This window comes from Apostichopus japonicus, chromosome 21 (assembly GCF_037975245.1).
Source record: "Apostichopus japonicus isolate 1M-3 chromosome 21, ASM3797524v1, whole genome shotgun sequence".
Taxonomy (NCBI): Eukaryota; Metazoa; Echinodermata; class Holothuroidea; order Aspidochirotida; family Stichopodidae; genus Apostichopus; species Apostichopus japonicus.
This window is the reverse complement of record NC_092581.1, coordinates 2,154,543-2,164,369: the sequence shown is the minus strand read 5'-3', so window position 1 is coordinate 2,164,369 and position 9,827 is coordinate 2,154,543. Positions and strand designations below refer to the sequence as shown.

The 9,827-nt window shown below is 36.0% G+C and overlaps 1 long non-coding RNA gene across 1 annotated transcript; it reads right to left on the bottom strand.

The window, feature by feature from the left end:
* Positions 1–3,067: 3,067 nt before the first annotated feature.
* Positions 3,068–7,521, bottom strand: LOC139962796 (uncharacterized). Its single transcript, XR_011791361.1, has 2 exons — positions 4,525–7,521; positions 3,068–4,078 (listed from the first exon to the last, which is right to left on the bottom strand). It is a non-coding gene; the product is annotated as an uncharacterized lncRNA (long non-coding RNA).
* Positions 7,522–9,827: the final 2,306 nt, after the last annotated feature.

Here is a 9,827-nt window from a genome sequence, read left to right as displayed (position 1 = left end):
CATTCCAAAACCACCACTCGTTATGCATATAAAACCGATACACACCGGCCATATCACTTAAATATATACGACGTGTCAGTACGCTATTAATACTAGTATGGTGCACGTGAATAATTCAAATAAAATATTAAAATTAACAAACTGGCTTAAGATATCCAAAAGACAGTTCTTCATCAAAGGGGCACATTTTATTTACCAGTAGGGCACAATTGTTATTTTGGAAAAAATGGGGAGCACGTGCCCCCAGTGCCCCCCCCCCCCCAGGCTCATATCTACCTGCATATAACTACATATCAAAAAGGTGAAAACTAACTTGAAATCCGTTTTGGGCTGTTATGTGTGTTTTAAAGAGCGCCTAGCTTACAAGAAACCAACAGTAACTGCGTTAAGTTATAAACCAAACTGAGATACCTTTAAGAAATAACCGACAACGCCATTTAAGAAAACCTAAAAGTAAGTGAAATTATATTGATATATCTATATACTTTCACTTATATAGCAGATCGGAAATTTGCAATAATTGTGAAGAAACGAAGTCAGATAACAGAAAACATAAATACCTGATGGTGTTCGCAAATCGAATTGGGAAGGGGTGGCGGGGGAAGGGGGGGGGGGAATAAGCAACCGATCATAAAGCGACAGTAACCGTATAACTGATAAAAGTAATAAATATGATAAATAAGTAACACAAGTATACCTGAAAATAACTGTAAAAATAGAACTAATTGTAAATTATATGTCTAAACTGATCAAAAACCGACAGTTATCTTATGTTTCGGATAATAATAAGAATAATAATATAAAAAATAGGAAGATAAATGGACTGAGAAAAACCGTAAGTGTTTCTGAGTAAACGGAACCGAAAGTAACTGTGTAGATGTTTGACACATGAGAATATACTGCAGGAAGTTATCCCATCAGTAATTAACTATAAGTAAATATTTTGTAGCTATAACTGAAAGTATAGCTAGTCAATAGATTACCATTACACATATAATCAAGTTAATTTTGATCCCTGCAACGAATGTCTACTATCATGCAATTAATTGATACTTATCAGTTAATTATATATTATTATCATTAATAATAATAATAAATTACATTTATATAGCGCTCAATACAGCGTTTCAAAGCGCTTAAAATTAATCATCATTATTACCCCATGCATATTTTGAATTCAGTGTAGAAAGAAAAGAAAAAAATACAAAACAGAAATGTATAACTTATGATGCTGAAATAGTGGTGTGATAATGTCTTAATGATTAATTAATTAATTAATTAATCGCATAAGTAGCTATAGGTCGCTTGGAAGTTTTGTCATTTTTTTATACTTTCATTCATACTACTATATTTTTCAGAGTACCGTAATTAAAACAGTTCATGATATATATGGGATATCATGTAACATTCGGTATAGGCTATGTACTGCGTCGGCAATTTGATATAATATTATACATAATTCATTTCCATAACATTAAAAAGTGTGATGGATTCAATGAAAAGAGGTAAAGAAAAAAATTAAGAAGAAAGATAACAAGTTATTTGTTTTATATCCAAATTTCGAGTCATTTCATTGATTGTGATTGTAATGTTATTTGACGATGTACCATATAGTATTGGCCTTAAAGGGTGTGAAGACTCGCGCAAAAAGAAACGTCTAATGCCGGTAATCTGACCTAGTTTCGAATGAGGTGTAGCAGAAATGTTAGACACCACCATCGATCCCAGAAAATACACACACACACATCTTGCTACCGTCGGTAATTAGACACTAGTGTACAGTCAGTACATACATGCAGCTGCGGTCAATACCCACAGCACAGTGTACAAACTATACAGCGATGGACATCACAGGTCCAGCTAAAGATAACAAGGTATCACGTTTCATTACTGTCTGCATTTGTTAGCGACAAGAGAAAAACTTCGCTTGCAAGCAACGGAAAGTTAACTTTTTAAAGATGGCGGCACGCGGTTTGGGGCGAGTCTTCAATGCCTCTTTTTTTAATTTTTTCTATTTGTATTTTTATTTTTTGATCGTTAAAACTGCATTCATTCATACTTAGTAAATATTCCTAAATCCTATTGGTCCATTCAGGTCAGCTGACCGTGGTTAATCCTGTGAGTAACAGCACGGTAAAATTACGGGGCATCACTTTAATAAATCTTTGGTTATATGTAACCAAAAATGTTTTGTTTTATGATTTTTTCCCCACACAAATGGTAGTGTATGAATGAACGGGGTTAATCAACGGTCTAGCGTGCGTTACTCACATGATTAATGCACTCCGGGTGTTAATGCTATCGCTGGATGCACTCGGGCTCCGCCCTCGTGCATCGCTTGCATTATCCCCCGATCGTGCATTAATCATCACGCACGCTAGACCGTTGATTAACCCCATATTACAGACCAGGGCAGTAAAACTCTCTCAAGCGTAACATTAGTCTCTGCCACTGATCTGTACACTAACTGGATTGGAGCAACAGGCCTACTCTGTGAAGTCACCGGAAGTTACTGTCCGCCATGTTTGTTCACCCAAGAAGAGCGATACGGTTCACTGATTTTATATGCTAGCGATATTTGAACGTTGATTTAATGACTGTTTTCTTGTAGACAGAAAGTATCCAAGACAAGAGAAGGGGCGCTGATATTAGGTGTGTGTCACTGAGGTGGTGGGGGGGGGGGAGGTGGTCGGGAGACGTGCCCCCCGTACTCAATATTAGATTGATTTTTTATTGCAGTTAATTGACCAAGTAAAATGAGGGTTGCAAATGCAGATCAATATGGACAACTCAAAACCTTTCCGAATATATTCTTGGTTGAAAGCAACATTGAGGGGTTGGTGTGGCGGGGGGGGGGGGGGGGGTGGAGAGGGGACTCAATTTTTTTTTTTCAAACAGTTGTAGTCTAAGAGCAATCTCGTGAGTCATAAACTCTGGTATTTCATGTTTATGCTATAATGCTATTGTCTTTACTGGTTGGGTGCTTGCAGTTTCAGCTTTACCCTTAACTGATTACAAATAGAGAACCGACAAGGTAAACTATGAAAGCACATAATGGAAACAAATATCCTTTTCTTTAAATATATTCAGTTTAAGTGACACAGTTGTAATAGTATTGATTGTAGTGACTTGTTAGCACTTAAAAAGTCCAACAAGAACTTCATTTCCAGAAAATTTAAAATCATTACACTTGGGACCCTGGAAGTCAATGCAATGTTTCTGGTGGTTAAAATTTATAAAAGTAAATCAGCAAGAACTTCATATATAAAAGAATATTATAAAAATATTGTTAAGAAATGTGTAATGGTAAGAACTTCACATTTCATAATCTGAAAACATTACAGTATGGGCAGAGGAAGTCAGTGCAATGCTTATGGTGGTTTAAAATGTCATGAAACTTTCCAAAAAGACTATAAAGGTAAGGTCCTTATGTATAAAAAGTAAAACAATACATAGGGTGGAACCTGCAAATCCATGAAATGCTTCTAGTGCTTGAAAATTATCATTTAACCTTTACAAAAACAAATTCCGGCAAGAACTTCGACACCAAACAATAGAAATCACCAGATGTTTTGCCACTAGAGGTCAGAGAAATGTTTCCATATTGTTTAAAAAAATAATGAAACTTAAACTTCTTCTTCATTAACTGTATGATTGGATGGCAGAAATGTGATAATTATGATGGCAACAGAGCTTAAAAGTACTGACACAATCTTTACTATAAGTTCTATCATTTTAACACTTGGAATGTTCAGCCACATCCCCCATGTTCCCCCATGTGTGATTACTGTCATGTCTTTCTGCTTATATTGCTCTCATGAAACTTTCTCAATGAGGTCTCTTATGCCCTTGAACATGTCTCTTGACATAAAAAGAATGAAAAGATAAATAGTTTCAACCCAGTATGCATGAAAATGTATGTGATGATTTTGCGCTTTAGCTTTCTAGGAGACTCCATTATAGCATATGTAGGATCTCCAGGGGTACTCCATGTTCACTGCACTCCGCATAATTCATGTTTTGCACTTGGGATTGGGCTGGATCGTCTTGCAGATGGTGGCTTACGAGTTGGAGTAATCTGCAAATTACATAAACAAACCATCAAAATTTTTAATATAAATATAAAATTTATCCGTAGAAACGAAATAATTTCACCAATTGAATTTTAACCTGTCCTTAGTAATACTCATTCATAAAAGTAGAGGCTTCAAATTTCCAAATAAGTCAAGCTTAGGCTTGTGACTTGAGTTAGGCAACAACTCTGTTTTCAAAACTGAGTTAGGTGGTAAGCATATGTATACCCTTTCAATTATTAAGCTACACATAATTCCTCATGTATTCAGTACGTCACGCAGTGTACTGAAACTGTACTTTGATGCAAGTAGACCTAAATATGTCGAAAAGCTAATGTTACTTATCATGTTACTTATTTCTTTCGCGAAACACGTCCATATTCTCGCCAGTGCATACAACGTAGTACAAAAGACTAACTAGAATTCATCCCAGGTAATCGGCATAGCCTACCTGTGAAAGGTTAACCCCTTTTCTCGTTTTCCACGAACATCCCGGTGTGTGCATCCATAGGCTGAACAGGCATTCTTTTCAAAACACCAGATATTAAACGAGTGAGGTAAAGTTACTAAACGAGTGAGGTAAAGTTATTTCTTTTAGGATAATGCGAAGTGCTGACTGCCGATTCCGTACCTAGTTACAACAGAACAAGAAATGTTTGGCGTCTTTTTGGGTGATTCAAGATGGCCGCAAACCCACTTCCGGTAGCTTCACAGGGAATAGACCAACTAGCGCTCAGAAGCGGCGAGCCGCCAATCCAGTTAGTGTACAGATCAGTGGTCTCTGCATACTTCTATAGGACCGCCATGTCTTAGTTCGTCAGAGCCAGAATGTCACGTGACAATTTTCCCCACTTCTTCTTTCGTTTTCTTTATAGAATAAGGCGGCTATTATCTGAATGGTAAATACAATAGACTATTGTTACCAACACTTGAACAAAAGATTATAAAGAAATTGTGGAGAAATGTACGGAATGCCGAAGGACAAAATTACTTGTAATGCGTACAATATCTAAGTTCGAAAAAAACTGGGAGTGGGATATATTAAGGATATGCTATAGTCATTGTCTATAAGTGTCTTTATCATTCAACACACTTTATAATTATTACTTACGGTTGTTTTACCTTTACAAAAGAAATATATGCTCTTGAAATTTAAAAGCACGCTTCGAGCTAGAGTGTCATGCACAATGATTCGATTTCATAACTCTTTGATTATTTCAACAATTTGGAAATATTGGTATCATTCAATTTGAATGATGTTTTCATGAAAAATTAAACTAGTGCTATTGAAATTGACACAAGTGACCCAGTTCTCAAATTACATGTGCAAACGTTTATAGTAATAAGAAGTTTTTCTATTTTTCTATTTTCAATTTTTTTAAGTAAAATATGCCCCTATGTGCTATGTCAAACACGGGCCTTCTTGGGGAGAAATAAAAATTGTAATTAAAAAAAAGTGCCCTGGATTTGAAAATTAGGAGGAGACAACGTTTATTATCATGTGCCCTTTATATTGTTGACAAATATTCAAATATTGGAATTGTGTGGTACAGAATACACATAAAGATGACCCATTTCGTTCGAAAGTTTTGATGTAACTTTTCGGGTTTCCCTGGACTAAAAGGCATTGAAGACTCGCCCAAACCGCTTGCCGCGCTCTGAAAAAAGTTATCTAGACCTGAGATGTCCATCGCTGCTATGTACACTGTGTTGTGGGTATTGACCGTATAGCTGTATGTATTGACTGTACACTAGTGTCTAATTACCGACGGTAGCAAGCTGTGTGTGTATTTTCTGGGATCGATGGTGGTGTCTAACACTTCTGTTACACCTCATTCGAAACTTGGTCAGATTAACGGCATGAGACGTTTCTTTGTGCGCGAGTCTTCACACCTTTTAAAATGTAAAATGTCCTCCTGCCCGCCCTCCCGATGCTCTATGCCCCTCACAGAATTTGGACCCTCTTCCTCCTCCCTTCCTCCCTGTGATGTTTACTCAAACCGCGGGTTGAAACGTTTACGATCTCGAGTCATTCGTCGTCTGTTTAATGTGTGTGCATCTTTGCCTTTCTCATGTATGTGTTGTGCCCAGATTGAAACATATTTTAATCACGTGAGCGATCTAGATTGCCTGCGTTGTGTGTTATTATCTCTATACTGCATACAATAAACATGTCACCTTTGCTATTTACCTACATTTAAGAACAGATATACCTATGTTACTGGTATACATGTATTCAAGTCCTCATATATAACTAGATTACTTAATTAGCTAACGACGTGTCATATAAAAAAAATCATATTTGATTATCGATGTATGTATATTTTTACGATCATGTATATATAAGATGACTATCATATCAACTTTTCGGTGACAAATACATGTCTAGCATGGTATATGTATGTATGTATGTGTGTATGTATGTATGTATGTATGTATGTATGTATGTATGTATGTATGTATGTATGTATGTATGTATGTATGTATGTATGTATGTATGTATGTATGTATGTATGTATGTATGTATGTATGTATGTATGTATGTATGTATGTATGTATGTATGTATGTATGTATGTATGTATGTATGTATGTATGTATGTATGTATGTATGTATGTGTGTATATGTGTGTCTGTTTGTTTGTGTCTTGCTGGTATTTATAGCATTTGTAATAATATTTAATTGTATTTAAACATTTTTTTGGGCTTATCTACAGAAGCCGTACTTCGCACCGCTTGATCACGCTTGCCCCCCCCCCCCCGCCACCCCCGTAACTATGGAAGAACATTTGCCATAATGACATTATATAGACCACCGTTGCTGTGTTCGATTTTCTGAAGTAAGGGAGAGTCTGGCCAGTCAACTTTAATCAACGATACGTCTAGTAAGGGATAAGATTTATTGAGATAAGTTTTTTTCTCATCATAACAGTGTGTAGGTCTGACGTGCGGGTAATGGGGCTGACGAGGGAGGGGGGGTAGGGAATACAGCCGCGGGGGTCAATTAGAATGCCTGAAAAAAAACTGTGTATATGGGTTAAAGAATGATGCTCATTTTAATGATATGCTTTTAGGAAAAAATGAAGATTTAGCAAAAAAATTAGAGATGCTGGGAAACATAATTTTTTCCCCAGGGACCGACCTGGCTTTCTCTCTCTCTCCCACTATTGAGGGCGCTAAATAGTTTTCTCTACCAAATAAATATTACATGTTTTTCACCGGTAATTCCCTTCAGCGTAAATAATAGTGCATGTTTGTGTTATAACTCTGGAATTTCATTCAAGTTCAAGAAGGATTGTGTTACAGACAAAAGATCAAAGCCACAGAGGTGTAAATGACTTCACACTTGGCTATTTGCATGGGATCTTGGAGCACCTAGATTTACCCTTATAAACGTCTTTGAGGTGGTCAACCTTCGTTCATTTTCGGGTGCTTTTTAACACTATTACTAGGCCGAATATATATATATATATATATATATATATATATATATATATATATATATATATATATATATATATATATATATATATATATATATATATATATATATATATAATATATATATATATATATATACATATACATATATATACATATATATATATATACACACACACACACATATATATATATATATATATGTGTGTGTGTGTGTGTGTGTGTGTATAGATATGCAGGTCACTATACTAAAAGATCGTATTCTGGATCCTTAGCTATATGCAGTGTAGACATCAGATGGTTAAAATGAATGATGCCACATCTGAGCAGTACGTCATCAGTACGGGTGCCGCCCCCCCCCCCCCATCCCTCCCCAAGGATGTGTGCTCTCATCAGTGATGTTCTGCTTGTATACACAAATGACTGTCAAATAATCGAGTAACAAGTGCAACGTAATTAAATACGCTGATGAGATAGCGTGCTGACTGGTTTTCTTTATATGAAAACTACAGCTCTGCTTTTGTCGGTGGAGTTTGTTGGCTCAGTGGTGTAAAAGTAATAGTTTGTTGTCAAATATTTAGTTAAACTAAGGAATTGGTGTATTAATTTTAGGAAAAGGGCAAAAATATTCATGATTATATTATTATCGACGGGAATATAAATTGCGAGAAGTAAAAAGGTATAACTATATATGGGAACGTATATCGATATTAAACTTAGTTGGAATGTTTCACAAAAAAAGTTGTTAAATGTAAAGCATGTACAGACTTTTATTCCCTTGGGAAATTGAAAAGAATACAGCGTTGATGAAACCATCATGAAGTTATTCTATACCAGATATATTTATCATCCAAAGTGACTTAACGTTTAATATACGGTATACTTTATCTGTTTCTTTGGCAGTAAATATGCCGAGGATTTATACAGGGATTTATACAGAGCAGAGCTGGAACGGGTTCGGAAGTTAGCTTTACGGTGCATTGCCACTCAGGGGGAGATGTTATTTCAATAACACCTATACCCTGATTGGCTCAAGCCTTCGGTCACTCTTATCCATATATCCCCCTTCCCTTAATCCTCTCTTTGTCCCTCCACTGTTTATCTCCTACCTCTCCTCTTCCCCTGTTGGTTTCTTTCTTTCTTCTCTCCATCCCTTGTCTACTAATCCCCTTACATCTATCTCTTTGTGTTCACCATGCTCATTAACCTGTCTGTATTCTGTGCGTGTTTTTGTCTCTTCTGTTACTGTTACTTGTCATTTAGCCTTTGAAGAAGATCCTGCTAGGATCGAAACGTCAGGCCAACTTACTTTTACACATCCATATATGAGGTTAGTCTGTCGAAGAAACTAAACCAGTATAAAGATTAGATGATAAACACCCTTTTCACAGCCGTATACCCTCTTTAAGAGATCCGGTATATAAAGGTAAATAATTTTCCGTTACATCATACAAGTGGCCAAAAAATGTGGTTATATCTATCTATTTATCTATATGTTACCGCAAGTGATAAATTCCTCTCAATATTTAATGAAAGACTGAGGCCATGAACTTCATTCCCTTTGCATATGATGAAATGAGTTTCATGTTTGACTTTGAAGAGAAACAAAAAGAACGTCATTCAGGCTTTTAAATAGTTATCTTACATGTCATTAACAAAATAAATCATTAGTTAATATGTACTTAGTATGGACCCTGCATCGCTGAACATGGTACGCGTTGACAACTTGAATGGATATGTTTTCTGCGTTCATGATATGAACTGCGGTACGTAGTAGAATTTAAAAAAAAAAATATTGTAACTTTGTTAATCAGAAATAAATATTGATGGCATGGAAAGAAAATCATTACGTTTCATGACAGGTCACTCAGTCACTTCTATCGTCTTCAATGTAGGCTAAAACTACTTTAAAGGATGTTATAAGACCGCATGCGTGACAAATGGAGATCTGCATGTTGGTACATATATATATATATATATATATATATATATATATATTATCACATTTTACGGACGTTAATTTATCTCCGATGGTCACACACTCACAGTCTCGATGCAAGGAGACTGGGGTTGAGAGCGGATCAATCGTTCGGTAGTCTGGTTTTCGTGCCCAGGTTCTTTCCTGGGTGATTTTTCTTAAAAAAATATTTATCTCCGTGTATCTATTTAAGCAATAGGCTAGTCAACAACAACAATAGTAAGTTAACCTTGCGCACCCAGTCCTAAAACCACCCCTTCCCCATCCCCTCCGACCCATTCCAATACTTCTCTTTATGAGAACACATACATCTGCAATTTCGATTTTTGTGTATGTT